The sequence below is a fragment of the Symsagittifera roscoffensis genome, chromosome 2 (assembly GCF_963678635.1).
Source record: "Symsagittifera roscoffensis chromosome 2, txSymRosc1.1, whole genome shotgun sequence".
Taxonomy (NCBI): Eukaryota; Metazoa; Xenacoelomorpha; order Acoela; family Convolutidae; genus Symsagittifera; species Symsagittifera roscoffensis.
This window is the reverse complement of record NC_087063.1, coordinates 49617172-49629179: the sequence shown is the minus strand read 5'-3', so window position 1 is coordinate 49629179 and position 12008 is coordinate 49617172. Positions and strand designations below refer to the sequence as shown.

Sequence of the window (12008 nt, the reverse complement as noted above, 5' to 3'; positions counted from 1 at the left end):
CATTCAAGTGACCCTTTGTTAATGCGTTGCCGCACTTCATGCATGAATTACTCCGTTCTATAACGCGACTCAGTTCTTTCTTTATCTGGTTCTGTACATTGAACGATTCAAAATTCGGCCCATCGGTCAAAGATTTCGTCATAAGCGTCAATTTCTGATAATTAAAATTGCTTTTTCCGTCGATTAGAGTCAGACTTACAGCTTCTGAGGGGCTGATTGTAGCTGATAGGAGTTTCCCTTGGGTTTCGCAATCCTTCATATTGCATATAAAGACGTCCCAAATCCATTCCGCTTCATTGGTCTCCCTAATGTTTCATGTACTAGCTAGGTCTGTCAGCGCGCCCCAAAATTGTTTAATTGCCTAACGACCTTTTTGTTTGCGGTTTAATTTATTGTGCCTCTCGAAAGTTGTGTTAGAAGGTTTTTTAAAGGCAACGTCCAGAAGATTCCAGAATTCAGTAAAAAGTATGGCTGAAACTTTCACCCGAGGGTTTTTCGGGCAAAGATTTTTTTCTTGCTGCCGAGTGCTAAAAATAGGATAGAGCATCAGCCTCTGCTCGTCTCATACCATAAAATTTTTTCTTTTCTTCGTTGATCCGCTTTTCTTCGGCGGCTTCGTATAATTTTATCGCGTTTTTGTTCGTCGTTTCTCTATTGACTCTATTGATATCCAGTTCACTTTCTGTTGCTTGTTTCAGAATTTGAATTTAAGTTTCCGGTACATCCGGTCCGTTAAGACTATCGATATCCAGATTCTCTTTAGCAATTATCGCTAATTGAAAATGGATCGTGGAATGTGGGGCTCCATGGTATGGTTTGGCAGAATGAAAGGTCTCCACGCAAGTTCGATTCATGTGACTACGCCATACTAAAAAGTTCTAAAAGACTTGTTAGTTATGTACAGAGTAAGCGCAATTACTTAAATAAAATGAAAAGATAAAAAATGAAATGTGAATTGAAACGTTTAATCTTAATCAACACAAACTAGCAATGATCTACCGATGGTCGAATTATGCAATGTGTTGATTGGTATCTAATCAATACCGAAGGTCATTTTGACATAACTATAAAAATAAATCACAACAACTGGTAATCGATGAAAACCAACAATCTATTATTGCAGAAGCTGGAAATTTTCATATTAAACTGGTTTAAATTTATTCATTTCAAACAAAAATACTTAATCATGATTAATATGAATTGATATTCGAAATGATGTCTTGAACAACAAGAAGTCGCTTGAATTTGTCCGCATTTTAATATGGTAGTTCTTCTTGCAACCGTCCTAGAAATAAAAGTTGAAAATGTTGTCTGCTTAACTACTAGTCTGCTTGCTGACTGCCCGGGTTGACCAAAAAAGCTCGTCATACAATTTTCATCTATGGCAAAATGCTAATCAAACACTTTTCATGCAATTCCGTAAGTAATTGCATGAAAAGTGTTTGATTAGCATTTTGATTACATGAAAATTACATGAAAGGTCTATGATTACTACTTTTTAGTATAGGGAAATTGTATGACTAGCATTTTTCCATAAGCCAAAAATAATGATTTTTTTACATTTTATTTTCTCAAAATTTATTGGTTGTGTTCGTAACCGAACACAAATGACAAAAACCTTGGTTACTCAAACGTAGTAACCATACATTTGGCCGTCTCGCATTGAAAATGCATTGGAAACAGCCTGCAGATTAATTCTGTCTCACACAAATAATATAACGAAAGTAACGAACTTTTAAATTTTGGCAAAAAATTTCAAAGATGATTATTTCCAAAGTTTCTAAGTTCTTATACCAGACATTGATCAAGGCATAAACAAACATGTCATTCAAAACAAAGAGGAGTTTTAAGCGTTTTTAACAAAAGTTATGAAGAGAAAAGGAAAAAAACACGATATTAGTATATCCAGGACTACGTTATACACACAAAAAAATAAATTTTGCATGCAAATTTTTTTCTTCAAAAAATGTTTGTTTGAGTACGAAAATCAATTTGCAATTGAAAAATAACACAAAAAAATGTTTGGGGCAATTTCAAATATACTTGAAAATTTTTTGTCGCCATCAAAAATGCTAGTCATACATTTTCCACATATGGAAATTGTATGATTAGCATTTTTTTGACAAAAAGTTTTTCTTTCTTATTTGGTACGATACAACGAATTTTATGCCAAAACAAGAGAAAAGTTGTTCGAAAATTCAATGACACCGTTTTAGCAAAATGTATGAGATTTGTATGACTAGTTTTTTTTGATAGTTTTAGTTTATGGAATTGTATGATTAGCTTTTTTGGTCTATGGAGGTCAACCCGGGTGTTTGCTTACGCGATTGTCAACTTCTTGCTGCCACAAAGTAAGCAGCCAGTAAGGTAAGTGAGATTTGGCAGCAGAAATTATAAACTCATCAACGTTTCGTTAAATCATAATGAATAATTTTCATGAAAACCACAGCATAACTTTTCACTTTAACGAACACAGATCTTTTAGCAGCGCATAACAAGCATGAAATGTGAAGTATATACAATTTTCTTTATAATAGCACACCGTAAGAACGAACACATAATAACATAGTAATGTTGCATGCTCATAAAAAAAACAATTAAAAAAACAAGACTGATTGTATCAGGGCAAAGCCCTGAATGTTCCGACCGCCTTTTAATGTTTATGGAGCAGTAATAACATTTAAGAAATTAAATGAAATAAAACAAAAATTGAAATTTTTTTTTTAAATTTGAATTTTTTTAATGAAAATCATCCCCCCACACGCCATATTAAGTACAAAATGATAGATTTTGCTCCTTGTAACAAATCAATTATGGCAAATAAGCTTCTTTCAACCAATTTGGAACGATTTCTAAGACGGATTAACTCTCCGCTTACGCGTTAATAGCGCGAAATATATCGCGCGTTAATTGTCCCACATTGGCCAAAATGACAATCATTAAACCCCGTATTTTTGCGAAAACTGATCACAGGTGAAATATCTTTTCATATTTAAGCTCAGGACAACAATACCTTTTGAATGATATAAAAAATTTCTTTCAAAAATGGCTAGTTAAAAAGTCGAAATTTGTCTGAAGAAAAAAAAAACCCACCCCGAGCACAAATATTCCGTTACTTTCATATCGAAAGTCGGAACAATAATTGTCATATGAATAAAAGGCGGATATTCAACAAACGACCATGTCTAAAAACCGCCATATCTTGAAGCCGAAATTGCATCAAAATAACGTAAATTACATCAGAATTACGTAAAAACTGTATAACAACAATGACAACCTGTCATGTTTGCATAAAAGTATTAATTTGTTGGAAGGGTAATCCTATTTTTGGTTTGCTGGCCCATTGGCTTGTTGGCCTACCACCGAATAGTCTGCAATTTAGTTTGATTTTCATACTACTTTGGCTCGAATTTTTTTAAAACGCTATTTCCGACAATTGACAATTTAAGCGCCAAAATTGTTTTTAACAACGATAAGTGAAGATAGATGACCACGACCATATACTCAACGCCGCAGTCGCGCCAAAGCGGCGGCTCGCGCGCAGCGCGCCCAACGCCGACCTTAAGCCAAGAATTTGAAGTTTCCAATTAATAAGCTTCAAAAACTTGCGAGTTGTCGCTTTCCTTAATTTTTGCAAGTTGTATTTTCTTGAGAGTTGTCGCGGTACCATTTTTTTTTCATGATAAAATTTTCCCTATCACAAATTATTGGATGAACAGTTCGGCTGAAGCCTAATCTCAAACTGTCTGGTCCAAACTTTCCAAAATTGAACAACTTTTGAGCTACGTCGGGGTGGCCTTCTCGTAGAGTAATTTCGGATACGGTAAATCGTCTGTTTGTCACGGTATATATTTTCGACCGGATAGATTTGCGCAACTTCTTAGTGCAATGCCGATCCTAATCTTACCCTTATATTTCTTAGTTTCAATAATTCTAGCGATTTACTGGTTTATTGCGAAGTTAGAGGAGAGAAGAAAGTAACTGGTTTCAATCTTTATTTTTAATTATTTGAACCACTAGGGTTTCAGGCTTACAAGAAGAAATAAAAATTAGTCTAGAATTATGATTGGTTTGTTATGAATATTTTACAGTGAAGTATTTTAAAATACTTAAAGAAATGGTTCAAACTTGTTCCACCCATCCGGGGTAAAAATAATTTTTAAAGTTTTGAGTTTCATCGTACGAGAGTGGTTTTGAGTTCTCGAGAGAATTGTTGAGAGAGTTGCTGAGAAAGACAAACAACTATTGTCTGTGCCTGCCAAATACTTTCAATAATGCGGGATTGTCGTGAACCCAGAGAGATCGAAGTAACGTGCAGAAAAGTTATACACGAAATGAGTCGATTTCATAAATCAGAGCGAGACTATGTGCGAGATAAAAGGTTCACTTTTCTGAGAGAAGTGTCATGTGGGCCTTTGTTCTGTTTCAATAATTTTTTCTTCGCTGTCAACTCCATACTTTATATCCAGAGAAAGTTGAGACTGCGGCAAGCAAAATCAATCGATTGCCATTCCGAAGTCGTCGTAATGTCGTCAATTAATCATCTTCCTTTTTTTGCTTGTGGAATCTACTCTGTGAAGTTTCTTCCATAGTTATTTCTGCATTTTTTTTCTCATTTTAAATTAATAATCAGGTAGTTGTTTTCGCAGAAGCTTTTATTTGATTTTGGTTTATTTAAAGAGTTTCTTACACTGGAACCACTCATAGCAAAAAATGAGTGCGGTATGTCTAAGTGTGGTTTAGCTCGGTTGGTGAGGGCGTCTATAGAGCATGCTCAGGACGTCCTACTGGTGTGCTAGGCGAGTTGTGGGAGTATACTTGAGAGTGGTTTATTGATCAAAGGGTTTTATCGATTACAAATTTTTCTTTTCTTTTTACCTGGTGTTTTCGTCAGTCATATTTTGAGATTTTGTTCACTTGTTTAAAACAACCTATCCGTGATTAGTGTTAACTTGGGGCTTACGAATGTTGCATGTGGTCTTATTTGAAAAATGCTTTTCGTGCTAAAAAAAATTATTATCCAGTTTGATCTGGGTTCAGAACAGTGGAATTTTTCTGTTCATATTATTAGTGTGGAGATAGTGCGGTAGTTTCAATATATTGCGTTGGTTATTTAAGCTTTATTGGAACCGGGTTAAGGGAAAAATTAAGTTTTAAAACCTTACTAGAATTGTTATCAACGGTTAGCGAAGTTTGAAATTCATTTATTTACTACAAGTTGTTATGCGAAAGAATAAAACGTTTTAAACAGTTTATTCAAAAAAAGGTGAACTTTCGGGACAAGTTGGAGAGAAATAAAAAAGTCGCACCTAAACAAATTATTTGACCTGTAATTTGTGATTTAAATTGTAGAACTCAATGCTTTGTTTTACAAATTTTTTGCATAGAAATTTTTAAAACCTGTTTATTTAAATATTTTGAAAATCATATTTCAATATACTGCAATAGATTAGCGCCGCTTAAATAGTTGATAAAAAATAGTTTCTACCTTTTATTTGATTTTCCTATTTTGAATGCTAAAGAAGAAATCTGAAAGAAAATTTATGAAACTTTTCAACATAAAACAGTAAGTAAACCCTTTTAGAATTAGTTAACCTTTTCGAATACTTGATTTAGACTTACGTTGGTTCTGGTAAGAAATTTTAAGCAAAAACTACCGATGGAAGTTGATTCTGAGAGGAGTTCAGCTAGTATGCGAATGACGTTTTTCGTTTATAAAAGTGGCCAAAAAAGCTCAAATACCTGGATGGTTTTTAGGTTTTCGTGAAGGACTGAACATTTCTAATGATTGGGCTTTATGAAGTTATAGATCTTGTGGTTGAAATCTAATAATGGTATTTTTACAGGTTGGATATATTCATGTGGTAAGATCGAGGGTTTAGTTTTGTCGACGGGTTGGTTTCGGTGGCAAGAAACATGCATTTGTTGGACGGGATCATAATGCGGATAGTGCCATGCAAGTTGGTGCCATTAATACAATAAGCACAACTCAAAAAGTTAGGTGATGTGTTTTGAAATCATGGACATGCAGTGGTGATGTGGGCTGTGTGATGGTGAATGTTATATGAAGTGTATTTGAATAAAACGGTAGAAAGTGTGAGTATGTGTTAGCTTAGTTTTTAACATTAGTTCGTATGTACAGTTGAACCTCGTTACTTTGATTTTCTCAAATTAAAGGCTAATTGGAAGTGATCAAAACGGCTGAAGTAAGATTCATAAATTTTGAATTTTTCATTGCTTGGGCAATGATGCGATCTAACTGTTTGTTTGTGCCATGGAGATCAAAGATGTAGTGTGTTCTGGTTTTTAAAAAAATTTCAGTAATTTTCGGTTGACTTTGGAATCAGTGTCAAAATGTGAGTCTTCCTTGTACCTGTGAGCATTGTCATCACTGTGAGCGTTGGGTATTTGGTAAAATTTTTAAGCGATGTGTCTATTTAGTACTTTTGATAATTAGAAAAACTGTCGACATTGGCTGTTTCGGAGGAATCTAAACGCGGAGGGTGGGGGTTGACTAAGTTTCTAGGTGGATTTCTTGGATATTTTTCTTCATGAGCTTACGTTGTGCTCGGGTAGGGTTGTTGCGAATAGATAAAGTGGATATTTCTGAAGTTGAAGAGGATTGGGTCAATTGGTGTATAGTTAGTGATTGATAAGTACTGTGAAATTGTTGTTTTTAGTTGTATAATATCATTTAAGTCGTGTTCAAGTTGGTCGTCAGATAGGGTTTGAGGGTCGTTAATATTGGTAAATAGTGATGAAAGTAATGGGAAAGCGTCGATATACGAGGAATTGGAGTTGGATGACAGGGTGATTACAGGGTCTGAGGGAATAATACGGGTAAAAGTTGATCATGAAAAGTTAGTAGTGGGGCTTAATTCGGAGTCAAAAAATTATTCGGTAGTGTCTACTGCGACATTTTCTTTAAAAATGTTGTGTAAAAAAAGCTGTCTGAATTGAGTCATCAGAGTGCAAGTGGAATAGGAAAAATCGGAACGAAATGCTGCAGAGGGGAGGAGAGAAGTTCATTGATGGAAATGATTGAGGTCTGGCGCTGCGAATTCGACTGGTATGAAAAAGATTGGTTGAGGTATCCAATTTGGCGGCTCATTGTGGGCTAAAACCATTATCGTTATGAGACGAAAATTCAATCTAATTTTGTTCTAAGTGTCTTTCTTCTAAAACTTCTTTGTGTTTCGTTCCAATTGTGTGGTTGGTAAGCAATATGAGAGTGTGGGACAGGTTGTGGTTTATTGTTTTGATGAAGTCGTGATTGTGATCAAAAAGTTTTTCTATAAATTGTGAGTGAAATTATTTGTAATTGATTTTGATTTGAAAAACTGTGGAAGTGTACCAGTGCTGTAGATCTTTTATGTGTGTTCTTTTGTGGCTTGTCAATGTGCTTGGATTTGTTGATAATTTTTTATTCTATTCAATGATTTTTGCATGTAGTAGGATTGTGATTAATGAGCCTTAAAAAAATCCAAAAAATATCGCAAAGAGAATTCGGGCGACGCTTGCTTGTCGGTTAACTTGTGTATGAATTGCACAGGTATTCTATATTTCTTAAAAGAGTGAGAATAACATTCCTCAGAAGTTAGGCCTTGCATATTGGATGCCGAATCTTTCTAGAATAGGACAAGACCCTCCTATTTATTATAAAAACTGACTTTTTAATTACCAGAAACAAAAAAAAATTCTTGGATTAATACCTTGAGGTTTATAATTTTCTTCATTAACACATATAAAATCATTGATTTATTCAAAATTTCCACTGTAGTCTTGTGTACAGATGTCTGAGAATCCTGCTGTTTCAGGTAGTTTTCCTAAATTTTGATCTTTGGTTTGACGTTGAATTGCATCCATTTTGTGAGAAGTTGTTGAAATTGTTGCGTTCGAATGAGATGCTGAATGTATAATTTTGATTATGTTCCTCTTGCTTATAAGTCAATAATCAGGCTTCTAGCTTTTCCGCGATTGCTTTCGGGCAAAATTTTCAATTTTTTCAGTGGTGGTATTAATGTAGGGCATGGTGTTACTTAATAATATTTTTTTTTGGGATTAAGTTGCACTGCATTATGGCGTTATTCTTAACCATAGGGAACGGCTCCATCCAAAACTATGTCCATCGTGAAAAGGTACTCACAAAATGAATTTAATTTTTTTTATAAAAACTTGATATGTCCTGGTAGCATTGTTAATCTGCAAACACAAAAAAGGTGATACTTTGTTAGTATAAGTAATAACAAACTGATTTCAACTTTTGTTCTTATTTCTCTGAATTACTTAGTTTTCACATTTGCAAGTATGAATTAAGATTTAGATATGATTTATGATTGATTAGGTACGAACGTTTTACAGTGATTTATTTTAAACTATAGTATAAATAATTAATTTCAAAAAGGAAAAAAAAAAGATCAACGGTACAATATCTACTACCGTTAGTGACCTTTCAAAGAACGTCCTCTCTAAGGTTGTTTTATTTCTGTGAAAAAAAGTGATACGTAAATATTTTCAAAAACTTTTTTTTCAGCTTGCTTTTTGGTGTGCAAAAACGGTTACACCGACGTTTTAATTATCTTTCGACGGCAATGAAATTTTGTTATGTAGCTAATATAAAATTACTCTACAAAGTTATCATTACAACAAATTATGTGGAATGATAAATTGAGTTAAAAGGGGCGGTAACTGTACGTTTGATTTGAAGAAAAGAACGGAAATAGGTAAGAAAGTCAAATAGTGAGGCAATATGACCAAATTCTGCGGCGCAGTTTTCGACAGATGAAGAGTTCTAAGCTAAACTAGGATATAGTATCTGATTCAAGGTAATGGGTTACTAGATTCAAAAAGTATATCTTGGGTTTGACATTGCGTTATCTGAAAATTTTTGAAAAAGAAAAAAATTTGGTTTGTTTTCCAAATTCATCAATTTTGGTCAAAGCCAAAACGATCAGAGGTTTTTTAAAGGACATTGGAACAATCTGAGCTGTGTTTTGATCGGACACTACTAATCTTGTTTCACTTGCAATTATTCTGAACAATTAAGAGGGAAAAAAACAATTCCCGTTAGACTGCTTTAAAGTATGCGCAATTAAATAAAAGTTTCTTTCATTGCGTAGCCACGGCATTAAAACAGACCAAAACTTTTTTTGTTTAAGGCACAATTATTGTTCAAACAGTGTGGCAAAAATTTTATTGACTATTTGGAATTGCGTTGTTAGATAATAGGTTAAATTTTGTAGCCATTTAATTGAAATTGCCTTGATTTACAGTTTTCGAATTGAATGCTCAGGAAAATACTAATTGAGACACTTATTGTAGTGCATTTGGTGTCCACTCTTTCATCCAACATTATTTAACCTCTATGCTTAAACCATCATAACACGATAACCCCACAACAAGATAGTACACAACAACTTGACCTATTATACTGATTGACCTTCAAAAACTTGACTTTGTTTCCATATTAAATACCGATAACTTGTTTCCAATTAAGTCCTTTACAGCCACATTAGTAATCCAATTGATTATATTTGAGGGAAGGAAAGCCAGTTTCTTTTCACTTGATGCATTTAGTTAACTAAAAATGATTGAATTTCCATTAGATACAACAATAATCCCTCATTTACGCGTTTGAAACAGATAAAACCTACATAGTGTTGACTGAAGGGAACAAAACACGTTTGTGGGTTTAAAAAACCATACTACCCTAATCTGTAACCAAGGCTATAACACTCTCTGAGCTATACAACAGCTTGCAGCGAACTTCCATTTCACCCCATTTTCCTCAGACAAATAAATAATAGTGGTATCACGACACGAGTTTAAACTTAAACACAAACATAAACGATCAACTTCAGAAATGCTTAGTGATAGCAATCAAGGATGGAGAATTTTTTTTTGAAATGAAAGATAAGCCCAATCATTGCACTTCTACAGGAAAGCTTGATGATCGACTAGTTTTAAAAAACATCAAGGAACTGAGCAATAATAATACCCCAACAGTCGCAGTTGCAACCGCAGTTCAGCCCTTATAGAGAACGTTGCAATTTAACTAGTCCTAGCATCTAAAAAAGCACTTCAAAAAAATGTTTTTTCGGCGATTTGAAATGCTGCGAGAGCTAGAAAAAATCATATTTTTGTTTGGCTGAAGTAACTTTTAAAATCACTCCCACAACCTCTTTCCATCAATTTTACCCTTTAAACTTTAGCTTTTGGGAATAATCTCTGCATGCATGTATGCGTTTCTAACAAACAGAGCGAGAAAAACTACCACCGTTTTTTTAAAAGCCCTGAAATTACTAGCCCATGATGACAGACATGAAAAAATTTTGCTGATTTTGAGCAGGCCCCTATTCAATTTATTCAAAAAAAAATTCCAGAATCCTAGCAGTCAGGATGCATGCTTTAGAAAATTATTTGAGGAATGTTGCCAATCTCGGACAAATAAAATAGTACGAAACGAACCACAAGTTTGTTTGAGCACCTGAATTGGTGCTTTCGCTGGCTTCCGAGAAAATCGTTCAATAAAACAATCCAAGAAACGCCAGTAAAAAGCAATCGCACCAAAAAAATTAAAAAAATTCGTGAAATATTGACAAGCTATGCCTTTATTTTGGATACAAACACATACGAACTTTCGTTGCGTGTCGAGAATTCATGATCCCCTTTCACTATCGAATCAGAGAGATGCTGCATCAAACGGCTTTCTTAGAAAAACAAACCTGTAGATAATTGAAATTACGGCATTCAGTCATTTTTCAGTACATCGCAAACTATGGTATGAAAAATAATTACTAATTTACGAACAGACTCTTCTGTTCAAAAAAAACTAAATGAAAATTTGCAAAAAATATGCATGTTTAAGAAGAAAAAATTGATTTCAATTTTTTCGGGCCATGGCGAACTTAGACATAAGAAAAATTGATTTGTTCATTCAAAAAAAATTTTGAATATAATTTTTCGATTATCTTTTTTTTTAGGAAGATGTCTCCTGACAGTTTACCGGAGACTAATAAACGAACTGTCTGGACTTGCTTTTAAGAAATACTGTCTCAAAAATTTCAGTGGCGGATTGATTGCTCGTTGGTGGACGCTAGTTTGAGACTATGTGCTGGCAAACCGTTTAGATTTTGCGTTGTTCGGTTACAATTCAAAAAGAGAATTCAAAATTTTTAGATGGCTCCAAAAATTAATTAAATTTTAATTTAAACTGATAGGTTTTTGAATAAACCTTGATTTAGGTTATCTTTTTATTCACATTCAGTTTTTAATCCAGTTTTTACATAAATTTAGGAAAAATTTCTGTAATAGGGAGGAAAATTTTCCAGATACGGTTCTAATGTTTTCGGATTAGGTGCCGATCGAATTAGTTTCAAAGTTTTTGTCAAAATCTAGATTCTCGATGAGATCTTTTTGTTTGATTCTGAAACGCATTTACCAGGAGTGAATGTTATTTCGTTTTTTTTGCAAACCGTTTTTCAACCAGAGCTTTGATACTTACCTGCGCCATGGCTGTGAATTGCAATTGAGTCTTACACTGAATATTGTTAAAAAGCGGTTCAATTGTGTTGGGACTATCTAATTCAGGGTCCTGGTTGGATACAAGCGTCGGGCAATCTTATTTCCATTAAGCGTGGCTATTTTAGTAAATATATTTTGTGTTTTTCCTAATTTGCAAAGCTGATCAGTGATTTGTTTTAGATGAGTCTGATTAAAAATTAAATTTTTAAATTTCATATAATTCACGTTGTAATTCACAAGATTTTTTTGGGCTTATGTATCTTTTAGTTCTAGGTCAATATTTAAAAATGCTCACTTTAATTGATATTTAGGTGGTTATTGTGTTCAAAGTAAACTTATGAAAGCCAAAAAATTGTCACAAAAAGCAAGACAACAAAAATAACTGACACTTTTTTGATTTTAGGAATTATTTAAAAACAAAAGCATTTAAATGTTTAAAATGAGGCGTCTAAAAAGCTTGTATAAAAACAAGTAGTAATCAACGT

General features: G+C 33.8%; 1 protein-coding gene across 22 annotated transcripts in view; it reads right to left on the bottom strand.

Annotated features, from left to right (window-relative positions):
- The window catches only part of LOC134838928 (MFS-type transporter SLC18B1-like), a 43371-nt gene extending 40885 nt beyond the window's left edge, over positions 1-2486 (bottom strand). For 7 of the 22 annotated variants that reach the window (XR_010162361.1, XR_010162362.1, XM_063854258.1 and 4 more), the window contains exons 1-2: positions 2324-2486; positions 1000-1334 (exon numbers count right to left, since the gene is read on the bottom strand). The gene's annotated coding sequence lies outside the window, so the exon portion shown is untranslated. Of the gene's footprint in view, positions 1-999; positions 1339-2323 lie in introns of those variants that run through there. The other 15 variants (XM_063854265.1, XM_063854271.1, XM_063854269.1 and 12 more) reach the window with 10 other exon arrangements.
- Between the last annotated feature and the right edge of the window lie 9522 nt (positions 2487-12008).